The sequence below is a fragment of the Cervus elaphus genome, chromosome 20 (genome assembly GCF_910594005.1).
Source record: "Cervus elaphus chromosome 20, mCerEla1.1, whole genome shotgun sequence".
Taxonomy (NCBI): domain Eukaryota; kingdom Metazoa; phylum Chordata; class Mammalia; order Artiodactyla; family Cervidae; genus Cervus; species Cervus elaphus.
Window position 1 is genome coordinate 78173942 of NC_057834.1, and position 17846 is coordinate 78191787.

The 17846-nt window shown below is 40.9% G+C and overlaps 1 pseudogene; it reads right to left on the reverse strand.

The window, feature by feature from the left end:
• Window positions 1–11895: 11895 nt before the first annotated feature.
• Window positions 11896–17846, reverse strand: part of LOC122676771 — a 135273-nt pseudogene continuing 129322 nt past the window's right edge.

A 17846-nucleotide genomic window follows, 5' to 3' on the forward strand; every position in this document is an offset into this window, starting at 1 on the left:
TATCTAGAATATTTCCAGAATCCAAATATTTTCCCCTAATCTGATGTCCTTTTCTACTCCTCCACTTTAAGCTTACTTACAAAATAGCCTTCTAATTGGCTTTCTAGTCTTTATTTTATTCATTAGCTGATCTGACAAACTTAACTTTCATGTTGCAGGGCTTATCTAAAATTCATATGTATGCTTTAATATCCTTCCGTGGCTTTTCCCATTGCTGTCATGTAATGCAACTTCATGGGTCTTAATATGAGGCACAATATCCTCCTTCTCTAACCACCTCAACAGAATTTATTATTTATCTCCAAACTTCATTTTCTATAATATCAACATATAAATTTAAATATAGATCTCCATCATGCTGTCATTTGTTCCTTTGTTCAAATCCTGTCTAGAATGTCCTTTTCCTTAGCATCACTTATTTATTCATTCTTTTAGATATAGTTTGTGCAAGACGTTGTGCAAGAAGTTTCTCCCATTATCTCCTGGTTGGATTAGGTAGGTACCTGTATCAGTCAGATTAATGCAGGAAAATAAAATAAAGCTGGGAATTTAAAGCAGAAAGCTATTTAGTACCAGAAATATTATGATTATAATATCACTACAAATTTCTATGCTAGTCAGAAGACCAAGGTTATATTGAAGAAAGAAATTAACCTCTAACTCATGGCTTAGTGTAACAAAGGATTGTCATTTGTCCCTCATTGCAATGTCTAGCTTGGGTCAATAGAAGGGAATTTATTATGTTTTACATAGTCACTTGAGGCTCAAGCAGACAGAGACTCAAATATATTACACTTGTGCCATTAGAATTTCTGGTCTTCTAAATTGCTACAACAGAGAAGAGTCAATCTGGAGAATTTCACATGGCTTATCCTTATCTTCAGTCATGTCTTTTCATGACCCCATGGACTGTAGCCCACCAGGCTCCTCTGTCCATGGGATTTCCCAGGCAAGAATAATGGAATGGGTTGCCTTCTCCAAGAGATTTTTCCCAACCCAGGGATCAAACCCCCATCTCCTGTGTCTCCTGCCGTGCAGGTGGATTCCTTACTGCTGAGCCACCCTGGTGGCTTACCTTACCCTTATTTTATTCTGAAAATGAAGCTTATCATTTCTGCTTATTTCATTGGCCAGGACAGGTCACATTGTCCCATTCAATGGGACTACTAAAAGGGTGCTAAAAGGGTGCTGGGATTTGTAGTTTTCCATGTGTCCAGAAGAAGGAGTTTAGATATTAGTGAGTGCTGCTCAAAAATGTAGAAACTGAAGCCCAGGGAGTTATTTCCCCACATTTTCACACTTAATATTTGGCAGAACTGGAGTTCAAATTGTACTATTTCTCAAAAGTATCTGTTGCTCTTATTAGGCTCCTCCCTGGAGGAGGATTTTATTTCCAGCCCTTCTGATGTTAGACTTGCTTAGACCAAGTGAGGATGAGTGGAAATAACACATGCCCACTCCCAAGCAGAAGGTTTAGCAGGCATCCTGTGATTTCCTCACAGTGCTTTTCCATCTGCTACCAGAGTAGCAATTTCCCTATTAGAAGCTGTACATTCAACCTGGAATGAAGGGTGTACGGAGCAGAGCTTCGGGCAACCTGCAAGCAACATTTAATATGAGTAAGACATAAACGTGTATTGTTGTAAGCCCTTGAGATTTGGGGTTTGCTCACTATTTCAACATAAACTAGTGAAATACAGCTAATACAAATACTGAAGAACTCACAAAATCCAACCCCAAACTGGGCAAGCATGCTTCAGAACAGAGTGGAATCTAAGTACTATAAAGAATTTCTTTTAGGACTCATGGACAAACTCTACATGGCCTTGAAGTGAAAATTATTTTTTTTCCCAAACTCCTTATTATGTGTCTCTCTGATTAAGATCCAAATTCCTAAGGGAGAGGGAGTGAGACTCTCACTTTTCCAGAATGGCCACATACCCATCTGCCCCTTTGCCAAGGAAAGTGGTAGCTGGTGGCAGGCAGACCAAATAGCTGGCAGTCCTGCTGGAGCTACACAGAATGGGGAAATGGTAATTCCCCAAAACGAATAGGATGCTGACATCCAAAAAGAAGGGAAGAAATGGCATTCTTAATAGCAGTGCACTGAAATAACAGTAATTATTCATCATTGGCATGGCCCTTTATCCCTCTCTTTCTCCTTCGCAACCATGTGAAATCATCTTGCCACTCTCCGCTTTCCAAACCAAGCATCTTTAATAACCTTGTAGAAGTCTTTCATTTGGCAGTGCCCAGCTCCCGTCCCCTCTGCTCAAATCAATAGGAAGAAATAAAGATAATCTACATTAATTTGGTTGCAGTTGTTTTAACATCCCCTGAAACCTTCAAGTTCAGCAGTACTGGGCCAGTTTGAAGAAAACCTTTCTGACAGGAAAGCGAGTTTCAAAAAAAAAAAAAAAAATGTTCCCCAGTTTGCTAGGCTTATAAGCCTAGGGCAAGTTTAATTAAACTCAATGGAGCATTTTAAAGTGAAGAAAAAATTAGGACAGCAAGAAAAACGTGTTGATTGTTTCCTAATTATGCTGTGGACTTTTTCTCTAATGCATCCCCCCCACCTCTCTCTCTCCCTAAATAAAACAACTGGCACGTTAAGTTTGCACACAGAAGATTATATTTCAACCATGCATCTTGCATCAGCCAGGCACTGTGCCTCCCGTTTCACTACTGGGACTGCTTTCTGGAGACATTCATGTTTTTGTTATTTCATGGATACACTTGCATGCTAAATCTCTTCAATTGTGTCCAGTTCTTTGTGACCCTATCAACTGTAGCCCACCAGGTTCCTCTGTCCATGGGATTCTCCAGGCAAGAACACTGAAGTGGGTTGCCATGCCCTCCTCCAGGAGATCCTCCCAACCCAAGGATCTAACCTGTCTCATGTCTCCTGCATTGGCAGCCGGGTTGTTTACCACTAGTGCCACCTGGGAAGCCCTTCATAGATACACTTAATCAAATATAAAAAAAGAGAGAGAAAACAAGGGATACTACATTAGACTCCAGCAACTTCCAAAATTTTTTTTTTTTTCAAAATTTTGTCAGTGAAGATTCCTTTGATTAGTCCTTCCCCCAAACGTGGATGGACTCCTTATTTTAAAAGTTAGTCTTGTGAACAATAGGCATTTTTAAAGACATGATTAATTTACTTCCTTATTTTTATTCACAGGAGACATGCATTTACACAAACTGATTTGCTTTTTCCCTTGGACTGCAAGGAGATCAAACCAGTCAATCCTAAAGGAAATCAGTCCTCAATTTTCTTTGGAAGGACTGATGCTGAATCTGAAGCTCCAATACTTTGGCCACATAATGTGAAGAACTGACTCCTTGGAAAAGACCCTGATGCTGGGAAAGATTGAAGGCAGGAGGAGAAGGGGACGACACAGGTTGAGATGGTTGGATGGCATTACTGACTCGATGGACATGACTTTGAGCAAACTCCAGGAGTTGGTGACGGACAGGGAAGCTTGGAGTGCTGCAGTCCATGGGGTCATAAAGAGTCAGACACAACTGAGCAACTGAACTGAACTGATCTATTTTTCAGAATAGGATAACCATACCTCTGATTAATTAACTTCTGAAAGCAAACAAATAAGACCAGGAGTTATAATCCATCCATTTCACTAACAATGACTACTATGTGCCAGGCACTATACACATAGCTTTATTATGAGTAAAGAAACTCATAGGATTTGAAAAATAATAAAGAAACTCATGGATCTCAAGGACTCCAGAGACTCTGGCTAAAGACCTATGTGCTATTATTATAGTGACAATTACAGCTGTTTAGGACTCCTAGAGGACCACCAAGGAGAAGACTGTAAGTGTGGACATAAATGGAAAGCCCGGAGGCTTCAGGAAAAACCCTTGAGCCAGAGACAAGTAGGACCTAAAGAAAAGTCAATGTGACTCAAGGGGTGCCACCAAATTCTGTTAAATGAAATAAAAATAGGTAAAACTTAAAGGGCCCTTACTGTGAGCCAGCTACTCCTAGAAGCAGTTTACATATATTAATTACTTTTATCATCTCATCCTTCCTATAAGGCACAGGGAAGTTGCATGGTGGACCCAAGATCACACAACCAGTTAGTGCTAGAACCAGGATTGGAAGTGATATAGTCTGCTCTTAATCTAGTGGTTAAGCTTGCACATAAAAGATTGTTAACTAGACATGACCTAACAGAAAAAAAAACAAGACGCAGGACACACACAACTCAGCCATTCCCAACTCTTTCAGCACCGGGGGCCCTTTCGTGTCTTCTTTTGCCATCGTGGGCGCCTGTGCTTTGAAAGATATCCACTTCTGCCATACTAAAGGGGGGAGGGCTCAAAATAAAATAAATTTCATTCAATTTTAAAAATAAATATATCAAGTAGAATTTTGAAAGACTCGGGAAGAATATATGCCAGAAAACTATATTAGCAATGGTACAGAATTTAAACTGCCCCCAAATTCAAGAATCCAGGTAAGCTGAATTTTATTAGATTAGGCTCCCTATTAAAACCTATAACACAGTCTCTCAACCTTTTCTCCCACTTGACAATGAGTTTCTAAAGTGATGATTCTCCAAAGATTCATGAATACAACTTAGAATCTCCCCTGGTGGCAAGTTAGCCTCTCTAAGGGAATAAATTGAGGAAAACCTTCAAGTGACTGTGAAATAGCTACAATGGAGACATTCATGTAGGGAGGATGAATGCTCCCTAATTCTCCTCCACAGCAATCAGATCCCAGTGGAGAATTGGACCCTGCTCACCAGACAGTAGTCAACTGTTCTTCATCTCCATCTAGATCACAGAGAATACTGTATGTGGGCACTTCGGTCTTCTGTGTTGAAGGTAGGTTGTAACATCTTCCAGTAGCATTCAGGTTTATAAACCTCTGCATTATGGTGTTTGGGGTTAGATAATGCTTCATTATGGGGACTATCCTCTACATTGTAGGATGTTCAGCAACATCTCTGGTCTCTACTCTCCTGATGTCAGTACCATGAGCCCACCAACTGTAACAATCCAAATTGTCTCCAGAGTTTGCCAAATCTCCCCTCAGAACAAAATTGCACCAGGGTAAGAACCACTGGTCTAGGTTTTGTGTATCTGTCTTAGCTTCTCTTCCCCACAGAACTTAGTTTAGTACCTGCTAACATAAATATTTGTAGGGGAATAAATTACTAAGTTTTGAATAAGTTTTATAATGAATGGATTATTATTCATTTTACAAATAACTATTTGTATAATGAATGGATTTCTGTCAAATTATTATATTTAAGCTATCTGTTCTATTAAGTCTTGCAGTAAAAGTAGAGGCAAACATTTTTGGTGGTCGGCTGAAAAGACTGCTTGGCAGGACTGAAATTTACCTGATGTTCCTCTCGAACTTTCACTCTGCTTGACTCCATGCTAAAGCATAAACAGCTTGAACTCCTCCTTTGTTTTCCCATCATGACCCCCAACCAACACTTGCCTCTTTTCCAGATACCCCTGTCGTGGAGAGAATTGGCCCCTGCTTCAAGAGACAGTGCCTTTGAGTTTATGTTGCTTGCCAGGGCTGAGAATATCAGGGAATAATAGCAATGGGGTAGGGTAAGGAGGAAGGTAGGGAAAGGCTAGAGCTTGGACATCAGAGATTCCAAAGAAATTCCAGGCCTGGAATGACTATATTTTCCAGAGCAAGTTCATATGTTTTCATGTAGGCTATGCCTTTAGGATATGATGAAATATTTCACAGTAAGGCTAATTCTTTTAATAGATAGGTAGAACTTCTGGCCTCAAGAACATAAGTTAAGGGAGCTGGAATGGAGAGGAGATTTGGGTAGGGAGTGGTCGACAGTGCATGTGAGATGTAGGCTTAGTGAGGCTCTTCTACAGTCAGGGCTCCTGGTGTGCTATGAGGGTGGCAGGTCCCAGGTCACCAGCAAAGTCAATTCCTCTCTCAGAGATGCAGATGAGTATCAGGCACCTGCCAGCTACTAGAACCAAGAGCCAGTACAAAGAGCATCAGCTGACAGTTTGTTTTTCTGTATCTCTGAGGGGATTTCAATTTTTAAAAAATGCCAGCTTGTTGAGTCAGCTGTTGTTTTGGAATTATTTTTTCCTCTCTATTAGCAAAGATAATTTGAGAGCTGACTTAGAGCCTGAGCAGTAAGATTGATGTCTGTTCTGAATGCATTGCCTCTTTTCCTTTCAGCTTAAAGCGCAATCATTATGTTTCTTCCACTACTTCTCTCAACTAAAAAGTTTTATGGATTGGTCCTGGGAATCATTTAATATTCTCCTATATTAATAATATAACAACAGCACAACAACAGTGAGAGTAATAACCCCACCACTACAACAGGTAAAAATTTCAGAGTATTTGTCATGTGACAGGTATCATGCAAAACCTTTACAGAAATTATTAATAATCCTCCTCAGGATAATTCTAGGGCTTCCCTGGTGGCTCAGATGGTAAAGACTCTGCCTGCAATGCAGGCAGATCGAACCCAGGTTCAATCCCTGGGTTGGGGAGACCCCCTGGAGAAGGGCACAGAAACCCAGTCCAGTATTCTTGCCTGGAGAACTCCATGGACAGAGAATCCTAGTGGGCTACAGCCCCTGGGGTCGCAAAGAGTCAAATACAATTGAGCGACTAACACTTCCACTTCTACTTTTCAGGATAATGCTATGAACCATTTTTCTCATATCGAGGTTAAGGGAACTAAGGCTTATATACGTGGTTTAATAAATGCCCAAGGTAACACAGGTGTTAATTGGGTAGATCTAGGATTTGAATCCTGGAAACTGTGTTCTAAACTTAGTTCTAGAAACCGTGCCCATAATCAGAAAAATGATAATTTCCCCCATGATTCCTGGCGTAATACTTTCGATAGGGAATTATTCCAGTGAAGAATAAAACTATGATAGAAAAGTACCCACTAATCTCTCAGTGTCACTCTATTGAGGGCCTCCCAATGCTGTCCTATTCCAACCATCAGTGCAAAGTACTCTTCATTCAGTGGCCTGTATCCCACACACGCTTCTGGACTTCATCGTGCATGGGTCCTGGAATTCACGTGTTAATTTTTTGAGATTATGAAATACAGCTGAGTTTACAGAGATATCTTATTTGTTTGTTGTGCGCCTTCTTTATTTCAGTTTCAGATATTGTTATTAATTTTGCCAAAGAAAGAAAATAAATGGCACTGATGTTTTGAGGTTGACTGACTGCTGAGAGAGAGACCTGAAAGAATGAAAATCTTACCTGAGTAGATGGTTAGGGATAGGAACCCTCATAAACTATGCTGTCTCAAGCCTGACCTTTGTCCCAATCTCAGAATCAAAGTCCATGGAGCCTTTCTTTGGTTGCTACTTTGAATCTGGCCCAGGTCAATAGCCAGTAAAAGGAAATTGTGCTGAATTATCACAATTTTTATTTGTGCTGACTTATTGGAAATAAGGCAAGACAGATGAGTTGCAGTATCTGCACACTTGATTACCCCCTTCCCCAATTTTTCTGTGGCTTCATTTAGATCTCTTTGCTACAGCATTTTAGCTCTAACTTGGGGCAGTGAATCATGCTACAATGTCCCATCGAGCATCTCGGTAATGCGATAAATTCATCCAAAGTCTCGCAGTGCCATCCTGCACGTGACAAATGCAATAACACGTCAGGCTCAGAACGATACCCATCTTAGGCAGATACTCCCTCTGCTGACAGCAGGTGTTTCTGCTTTATCTGAAAATAATTCACTGAATAGATAATTGGTGAATCCCCAGTGGGAACAAAACTTGATTCTGTCTGAGCATAGGTTACCAAGTGTACCACCATAAAATAATTGATTTTGTGATATATTAAGTGGGGACATACTCAAGACTACTGAACTTTTCACTTAGGGCCTGGGGCTGAAGTTGAACTAGGTTCCCAAAGGTGAAGAACCCATGCATGACAAGGGTAGGGCTTCACACTCCAACAGCCAATTTAACTTTCATTTTCTTTATTAATCTAATATGTTCTACCTTTCACCAGGACGTGATGTGCAGGGAGTTTCATTAAAACAGTTGAGTTGTTATTGGAGATAATCACAGAAGGAATGTATCACAAAAGTCAAGAAATTCTGAATCTTTTTTTTTTTTTTTTTTATGCTGTTGTCTTAGAGAAGAGGTTTCGGATGCTGATAGGGAAGTTGCTTTAGCTATAGGGCAAATTTAATTGCGTTTTTAGAAACTTCTTTTAATCCTATAATAACAAAAAATTAAATCAGTGCTGACATTTTTTTGTTGCCAGAAGAAGGTAGTAAAAGGGTAAAGAAATAATTGTTAGTTCTGAGAATATAATTAGGAACTTTAATGCTTTAATCTAAAAAATGCATATTTTGAGCCTGGGTGAATGATTAAAGAAAAGATATCAAAAGTCTTTGAAATTTCTAACTGTGTTTGTTTTTAATTGTGAGTTATGATCACTATAATTAGCTCATTTTAGTGCATTTATAATGCAAACAAATATGAATTTCTACAAGTTCAGGGATATTTCAGGGCAAATATGATCGACATCTTGACCTCTGGCTCTTTGTATTAAGTCTTTCTTATAATGTCTGGTAGAAGTTTATTCTTTGATTTGGATGGGGGAGGAAAGGGCATTAAGAAGCCAGGATTAAATACCCGGAGACTAGAATCAAGGTTGGTGTGTGTTTGGAGGTTTATTCCAGAGTGATAAGGATGGTCCCATTAGCAGCCTGGGCTTCCTCTGGCCCAGAGGGATGACTGTGTTCGGCTCTCTCTGCCCCACTGGATGGAGCCTGAGGCTGGGTCTGAGTTACAAGCTTGGGAGGAAGTGCTGGGTTACAGATAAGGGTGAGCTCTCTGATGTTAAACCTCTGTGAATAAACACGGAACCTGCCTAGCCTGCTCCAGCTCTATCCTGCCCCACCTTGACAAAACCAAGTAACCTCATTACTATGCACTAGAAAAGGGAAAAAGGAAAAGGAAAAAAAAAAAACCCAGAGGGATATGGGGAATGAACTTTTTGGGGGTCTCATTTCTCTCAGAGGTGCACATTAAAATTCTCTCTTTCATTCATTAATGTGAATACAACCTGCCTGAGAAAATAGCTGGTGGGACCTCCCTTAATGAATAGTGGGGCTTTTCTATGCTCTAGAGGCTTAAAATTGGGTTTCATCCCACTGAGGATTTTTCTTTTTTCCTTCTCCTTCTGTCTTCTTAACACTGCATGTTTGGTTATATTTCTAGAACTCACCTAGGCTGTGACCGGCCTCATCCAGTTCCAATCGCTCATACGATTAGATTGGGGCCACCCACAGACTGGCAGGAGGGGGCCACTGTTAGGTATTTTTCCAATATTATTTTAAAGTTTCTACTCTGTCAATCATATGTGATCAAACTCACTCTTGTGAAGTTCCTCATACTTCTTGGTTTAGAATAGGCCAGATATAAATATAAAAATCTTTTTTGTTGCTTTCAGGGTTTTTCACTTTGGTTTGAAATAGAATTAACTCTTCTTAGCCTTTTACAGTTTAGGTTTTTTTAGAATTCTGGTCTTGATTTCCTTCTTTTTCTTCGATACATCCCAGGTATGTTCGACTACTGCATCCCAGTGCACTCATGCTCTCGTTCAACAATTACTGCCCACATCATGCATTTGGGACATTTTCTTGAACTGTCTTATATTGCTAGTTATTTTCCCAAGGACATCTCTAAGTTTCTGAAGGATTTCATATTATTTTATTTGTCTATGTCTTCAGGATCCAATGAATAGTAGTCCTTGATGAGTGAGGATGAAGCTCATGGACATGAAGCCATATCTTCATCAATTTGCTCCTCACTCCCACCACAGGAAAACTAGAATGACGGGAATCCTCAGTCATTATTCTAGATCCTTAGGCCAATTTGTCTGGGGCCAGTAGGGAAAGTGGTTATGGAAAGGGCTCTGCCAATCCAAATACGATTGTGGCAGGAAGAGAAACACTGAGGTATACATTCTCATGCAATTTGAGAAAGAGGTGACAAAGTGACAGCAAGCTCTAGAAGAGCTTGTGGATCAGCCCCAAAAAGATGCCAAAAAGCCTCACACTAGGAACCACAGAAACACTCACAATGGACAGTGACTGTGTTGCACATCAGTTGAAAAACACAGAGTTGTTTTTCTAAGGGGAAAGGTATTTGGAAGTCTGGTTTAAAAGATGCTGTTTTCTTTTGTTTCTCCTTGAGAGTTCTTTTACCTTGTGGTATTTAATTAACTTTTATTGCATCCCATATATTATAAAGCATAAACAACATTTTTACAGTGTATCATATTATTTAGAACAGTATTAATCAAGTAAGTGTATATAGAGAAAAGTAGAAAAAGATGGGGGCAAGTAATAAATACGTAAAAGCCTTGATACAGTTACCAACAGCTCTAGACATGGTTCTGGATCACTATTTGTTTGTTTATATTTACTGAGTGTCTACTATACCAGGTATTATGCCAACATAATTTTATCTGTTCATTGTTTAATATTGTAAAACTATTCCATATACTTTATGAATCAATGAAATTTATAGTCTCATAGATATAGACTATCCAGTATGTTGAGCCATTTAAAAATTCTATGACATATTTATAATCATGACATTCTGAACTTCACATTTGATAGAGAGCTACTTTATCTCCAATTCTACACCAATTTGCCAGTAGACTTTAAAAGCCAGATCATTTTTCTCCGTGGAACCCAAGGAGAATTTGGTGACAGAAATGCCAAGATAAAACTCTTTTTTGAAAATTAGGTTTTAAAGACCTACCTTTAGCACCATGGGCTTTATTTTGTGTCTTCAGGACATATCTGACTGCTCGAGATTTGGCACATATGGTGTAAGGAGTTAATATGAGGGAACGAATAAAGGCAAGGTAGTGCCTCCTCTGTAGGATCAGATCTGTTCCCCATTATTTGGTTCTGCTGCTGAAAGAGAAAAATAAGTCTTGGATATTACAGCTGTCACTGTGACATCTGTTGTTTCAGGATCCGTGACTGCTTCAGTCACCACCTGACCCAGATCATCACCATAACATTCTGTCCACTATTAAACTGTGAAAGGTCCTCGCCCTCCAGGTGGTACTTCAAGGTTGACATACCAAGGTGTTTGTCTCTGTCCCCACAACTGCCTCTCAATTGAAAAATACAGCCTCACTTTGTGCAGAATTGATGGCAAACCAAGTCTCCCAGGGTTCAAGGGGAGCAGCGGAGAGCAAGAGTTCTTGAGGCGTAGCCCCGTTCTGCTCTTAATCACTTGTCACAACTCCTGGAGGGCCTCGGGCGTGTTGCTTTTTGTTCTTTGTTGTTGGTGCTTCTCCTTTTGCTTTGAACAGATGACTCCAGCTATTAAAACAACAGTAAGCGAGCTGCAAGCACATATCCAAGCTTACAAAACAGATATGTAAGGGGATATCTGTTCTCCTGAACACATAAGGAATAGTTGACTTTTGGAAAGTTCCTCTAAATAGAACTCCGCTTCTGGTTGTAAGTGTTTGGTTCAAATCATTAGTGACTTAACAGAATGGCTACTGCTAAATTAGATGCAAAGTGGATGCATTTGGGGGAGAGAGGATACATGCACTTGCTTGGCTGAGTCCCTTTGCTATTCACCTGCAACTATTACAATGTCGTTTATCAGCTATACCCCAATTAAAAAAAAAAAAGTTTAAAAAAATAAGTAAGTTTAAAAAAATAAGTAATTTTAAAAAAGTGTATCACATGAGTAACCAAAATCAGGCCCACACATACATTTACAGGAATGTAATAAATATGTAAAACCAGACACATCTGCACAGTAAAGAGCTTTCATTCCAGGAGCTCATTTGATAATTCATTCATTTATTTATCCACCCTTTCATTCGAAACCTGCTTATTGAGCCTCTATAATGGGTGAGGCACTGCACTGGGAACTAGGGTTCAGCACTAGAGGAGAATTTTCGGTTCTCGTGATGTTTAACCTGACAAGAAAAGGCAGGGTTCACACTTACATTTGTGATCCAGCTTTCTCCCAGAAAAATCTAACCACTCCCAGCCACACAGCCATTTAATAGTCATCAATAAGCAGTTTACTTTCATTACATAATAAAGGTCCCACGTGACCTAAATCATAAAAGAAAACAGAAGAACCACAAGCTGGTTCTCATGTGGTATACTTTGATTTCTTTTCCTACTTCAGTTTCCCTGCGATTTCTAGCCCTAATTCTAGCAACTAGTTACATGATCTTAAACAAGTCACTTAGCTTTTCTAAACCTTGATTTTTTCTCACATGTACGATTCCTTTAGTTAATGTTTAGAAGATTTTTTTTTAAACCTCAAAAATGTACTTTCAGACAAGCTTAAATCTTTTCAGATTCACTGTCTTCAAAGAGCCTCAGGACATTTGCATTATGGTTGATCAGGCAGGACAGGATCACACAGGGTCGGAGGCTGCCCAGTCTCAGCGTCAGGAGTTTTCTACTCACCTGGAGAGCCCCTGGAGTCTGATCCTGAACAAAGACACATTATCCGGACCTGGCATTATTTACCCAGCTCAGAACACAGCGGCAGTCTTGGCAAGAGAGGAGGTTGGAGACTGCTTTTGTGGCACTTGCTGCTGCTTTATGGGTTTGCATTTGTAGTGCTAGGACTTTCTTTTCATCTCTTTTCTTTCCTTTTCCTTTTCTAATTGACACAGTGCCTGTACATTTAAATACTTGCAACCGGGTGTGGACATCTTGTATAATAGCTGTATTGGTTATAATGGCCTGTAACAGAAGTGAGTGATTGAGACCCAGAAGAATGTACTAAAAATGAAACCCCATATTTGATGTTTTCTCTATAACAAAAAAAAACTGCCTAATTATTTAATTAAGAACAATGATCAATTATTATATAGCTGAAAAAATGTTGGATAAAATTTAATATATATACATGTGTATATATATGGCACTTAAAGCTTTTGAATTCTTTTTCCACTAAACCTGGATTTTCAATCTCTGTTTTAGTTATTTTGGTTCTTTGTTCACATGAACTTTCTTTCACAAACAGCCAGTATTCTGAGGTCTTTTGCTGACCAGATCAAATACTTCGAGACAAGTGACATCAAAAGGCCTTGTTTAGATAAATGGGCTTCTGAAGTAGCAAGATTACGGGCATATGTTGATATCATGACAAAATATTTTCAAATATGTTTTTTTTTTTCTTCAGGTTTTGTATTTGTTTTAATGAGGGTTGGAATTTGGAAATGAAGTGCCCCATAATCCTCATGCTCACTGGCTGACAGGTCCTCCACCTCAGCATTCCTCCTCTGGATCTTTCAGGTTCCTTACTTCTGGTAAGGATATGGTAGGGTGGGACATCCCTGGTGGTCCAGTGGTTAAGGATCTGCTTTCCAATGCAAGGGACATGGATTCAATTCCTCGTCTGGGAACTAGGATCACACATGCCCTGGAGAAAGTCTGAGTGCCATAGCTAAGACCCGACACAGCCAAATAAATAAATTAGTTAATTTGAAAAAAAAAAGTGGTAGGACACATTCATTTACACTGAAGGAAGCTTTGTTTTGTTTTTAGGTCCCAGGCCTTTATATAAGAACAAAGTGATGAGTGATGTGGGGATTAAAATCAAGAGCATCATCCTACTTCACCTTCCCTCCAACCAGTTTCTCCAAACTCCCTGCCTCCACACCCTTTGTGTTCCCAATTCCTTTCTTAGTGAATGAAGAACTTAATCCCAAAGCCCTGGTACAAACCTCAGGGTTCTCTCCCTAGCTCTCCCTTCCTCTCCCCCAACACCCCATTCCTGGGGAGAGCAGGCACCTCGGTCTGAATGCACAGGAGAGCCCAGAGAGGTGACAGACACCGAGGGAAAGGCCTCACCCTCGGGGACTGGGACGCAGGGGTACAGTGTATTGACGTGAGGGCCCCCATGGCCTGGGGTACCAAAATGGGGCCCTGGTGTCAGAGGAATGGATAGGGGTCCCCCTGAGAAGGGAGACCCAGCAGCCTCAAAATCCTCTCTTTGGAAATAGTCGCTGCTTGATTGTTTGCCCTTCTGGCAATGGTTGCAGAACCACAGCGGGACCACGTCCTTCAGCCCAAGCTGCTGGGCGAAGTGGCCGAGGTGCTGCAGAGTGGGCTTTGGGCACTGCAGGCTCATGCTCTCCGGGCTGCCTCTCACTTGGTTCTGCACACTCGTCTGCTCGCTCTTCTGGGCCTGCACCAGGGTCTCTCCCTTGCATATCTCCTGCAGATTTTGCTGTTGTCAATTTCCTCCACCCACTTCTGCAGCAGAGGCCGCAGCTTATACGTGTTCTTTGAAACTGAGTTGCAAAGCCTCCAACTGACAGGTAGTCCTCTGGCTGAACACCTTTCCAAAGAGAACCCCCAGGGTGAGCCCCACATTGGTCTGGGTATATCCCAGGGTGATCTGCTTCTGCTTTAGGAGTTTGGCGAATTGTTCCAGGTCTTTCTGAAGAGCTTTGATGTCCTGGGACTCCTCAGGGTCCACTCCAGTTTCTCCTTGCCCAGCTTCGTGGCGCCTGAGTGGGGCGGCGCCATGGTCCGGGGAGGCCCCCTCAGAGTTGCTCTCCACCCTGGCTCCTGCCTCGCCCTCGGGCTGAGGTGCCCTTCAGGACGCCTCGGGGCACCGGTAGGCCATCCTTCTGCACAAGTCATAGGGTCGGGGGAACGGGGAAAGCCCCCACACGTCATGCTGGGCACAAGCCCTGGCTGGATTCCTAACCCACCCGGAGGCCCTGGAAAGCTCATCCAGGTCTGAGGATCAACCCAGCCCGCCTGGCTGTGGCCCTCCCTGCCGATGGCCTCCACCGCCCAGCCGGGGCGAGAAGGCCTGAAGAAAGTTTTAAAGATCCATTAGTGAACTAATAAAAAATCTTTTTTAGGGCAACAACTATGAAGGTACTTTTTATGTCTTCTTTGTGATTAGGGGTGAGAGAAATGAAGAAGCATATGTTTTTGTACATATATATTTAAGTTTGTACTTAAAAACTGCCCCGAGTTCTTGATTATCTCAAGGTGAAGACAGTGTTAAATTACTTGTGGTGACTGCCTGTCCGATTGAATATATAGCAGAAGGACAAGGTAAAGGGTAAAATGGACTCAATGCAGAGTGAGCTGTGGGGTTTGAGACTGCGCTGAAGGAGCAGGCAAGGGAGATGGGGATGGTGTCCTGCCTTAATGAAATCCCACTTGTAGAATGTGGATGGCTTTCTTTTGACTCCAAACTGGAGTCTCTCTTCTCTGTGGTGATTGGCGTGTAGGGACTGGTACTCCTATGAACACACATGAAGGAAACAGGCAACTTAAAAGATGACGATTTATGTTCTCAGAATAAACATTGGGAAGTATCAAGTTCACCCCCCTGGAAACTACAAGGGTCTGTTGTTATATGATAGGACCTGGGTTTACTCAGAACTCACAGGACATGTAAGGTTTTAAAGCAGATGTAGTTGGTAAGAAAATGGTAGCAATATAGACCAAAGGGACTAGAAGGGAAGATGGAATCAGAGAAGGTCCTTAACGCATTAGAGATTTCTGAGTCTACAGTTGCACTGTCTAATTTGGTAGCCGCAGTGACTATTGAGCATTTGAAATGTGGCTGATCTGATTTGAGATGTGCTATAAGTGTAAGATGTAAAATGTCTTCAAGAAAATAGGTTCTGAAGACTTAGTTATGAAAAAGAATGTAAAATGTCTTGTTAATAAAGGTTTCATACTGCTTATATGTGAAAACAATAATATTGTGAAAATGTGGGTTTCAATAACATGCTGAGTTAATTTCACCTGTTTCTTTTATGTTTTTTCTAAAACTAACCCTAACCCTAACCCTATCCCTAACCCTAAGCCTAATTTTGACTATCAGAAAATTTTAAATTACTTATGCAAGAAAATTTTATATTACTCACATTTACAATGTACATTATCTTTCTATAGGGTAGGACTGCGCGCAGGAGCAATCCCTCTATATTTGAATGTGGGTAGATATAAGAAGGATGCTCATGTTAAGAATTTTAAAACCTGTGTTTCTAAAATAAATTCTGTAAAATGGTGTAGCAACATAGCTTATTATGATGTGGAATTGGCTATGCCATAGGTTAAGTAGCTTATCCCACAACTTAATAACACTATTCAATAAAATCCCATGTATGTATTGGCTTAGAATAGAAGTGTCCTATACCTACCAAAATGAAAAAAAGAGAAGGAAAGGATATAAAGAAACTGTGTTAACACTGGGGAATAGAAGCCATTCATTCAATACAACTCCCACAATTAGAGAAATTTCAGAAACAATTAAAGGATTTGGAAGTCCCTGAGGATTCATTCTAAGAAAGTCTGTCATCTTCCTCCTGGAGAGTCAAAGAAACATATGCTTTAATGCGATTTTTGCTATTTGAGGACTGTGTTCTAGGTAATTTCCAACATGCTGAGCATTTCCCCTCATTTTTCTCCAGAAGAGTCCTGCATGAATTGGGTCTTCAAAGAGAAAATTTTTTATTTCCATATGAAGTCACTCAATGTCCCCTCCACGTTAACCCATCCTTTAAGGAAAGATACCTTCTCAGAAGACTGTTCTACCACATCGCTCATCACTCCCGAGATGTTTTTCAGTCCCAGTGTAATTATCTCCATGATGGAGGAGGCTCCAGATGCATTTATTTGCCCCTCTCTGTGACTGGAAAATGTATTCCATATTCAGTTAAAGTCAGTAATTAAAACGACCTAATCTGCATTCACTTTGTAACCACCAGCTGAAACTCCCCCTCCGTCAACCCCAGAGGTGGGAGGGCTGCTGCATTTAAACCCACACTGAAGATCTCTGATTGGCTGGTGCGCAGTTAGAACAGGTGAAATAATCTAATCTGGAATATTGCTCTCCTCACCTTTTTTTAATAAAGATTTGCCTCACCACAGACCTTAATATAACAGCAGTAAAGGCAAGAGAGGAAATTGGAAACACGGCCAGGAGTGTGCCTTATGGTTCATAACAGCCCCAAATTGTTACTGTTTATTAAAACTAACACCCTTTTGTGAGTGAGGGTGTGGATCAAAATATCCAGTGGTTTCTCTTCTTCAATATTCCCTTTTTTTATAGCACTGAGTTTAATTTCAATTTTAGAGTTTCATTAAGTTTTTAAAATTGTTTCTGACTGAAACATTGACTTAAAAAGGCAACTTGTCTGTAATTTGTCCCTGTTCCTTATTTCCGTTATTTATTTCAATCCGTAGGAGATGTCTGTGGATGGATGACCTCTTGGGCCACTGGGACAAGAAAGAGTTAAGGCAGGTGAAGGACCAGAGGAGACAGAAGTCCAGAGAACTGCCTCACAAAATACAATTAAGGGCCTTTCCCAGGCCCATGGCGCTCTGGTGCTGCCAGAGGTAAGGAGGCTGAGCACAATGTTCTCCTTGTCCACACACCTCCCTTTTGTTTCAGCAGCATTTTGCCTCCCACACATGCAAAAGTTTGAATTTCCTGTTGGCTCTGAGGTGAGATTTATAACATTTATTAAGGTTACTATTCATTGTGAATTTACTGGGCAATAAGCCTAAGAGCTTTTAGGGGTTTAATTGCCTATGTTTACGGGGGTTGCAAAGCTCCCCGCAGAGTCACTGTCAGCCAGGTTGGCCAAATGTGGACTTCTTGGAGTGCCCGGGGCACATGTCCTAGTCCAAGGGGAAGGTCAGGGAGAGCTGAAGGGCTCAGAGGAGACAAAGCCCTCAGGGCATGAGATCGGTTTTTTTCTGCTCTGGCTGTTTTGGTCCACTTCCCGCTGGCTCATCTACCTCATTCTGGCCAAGTCTGAAGACATATTTGAATGT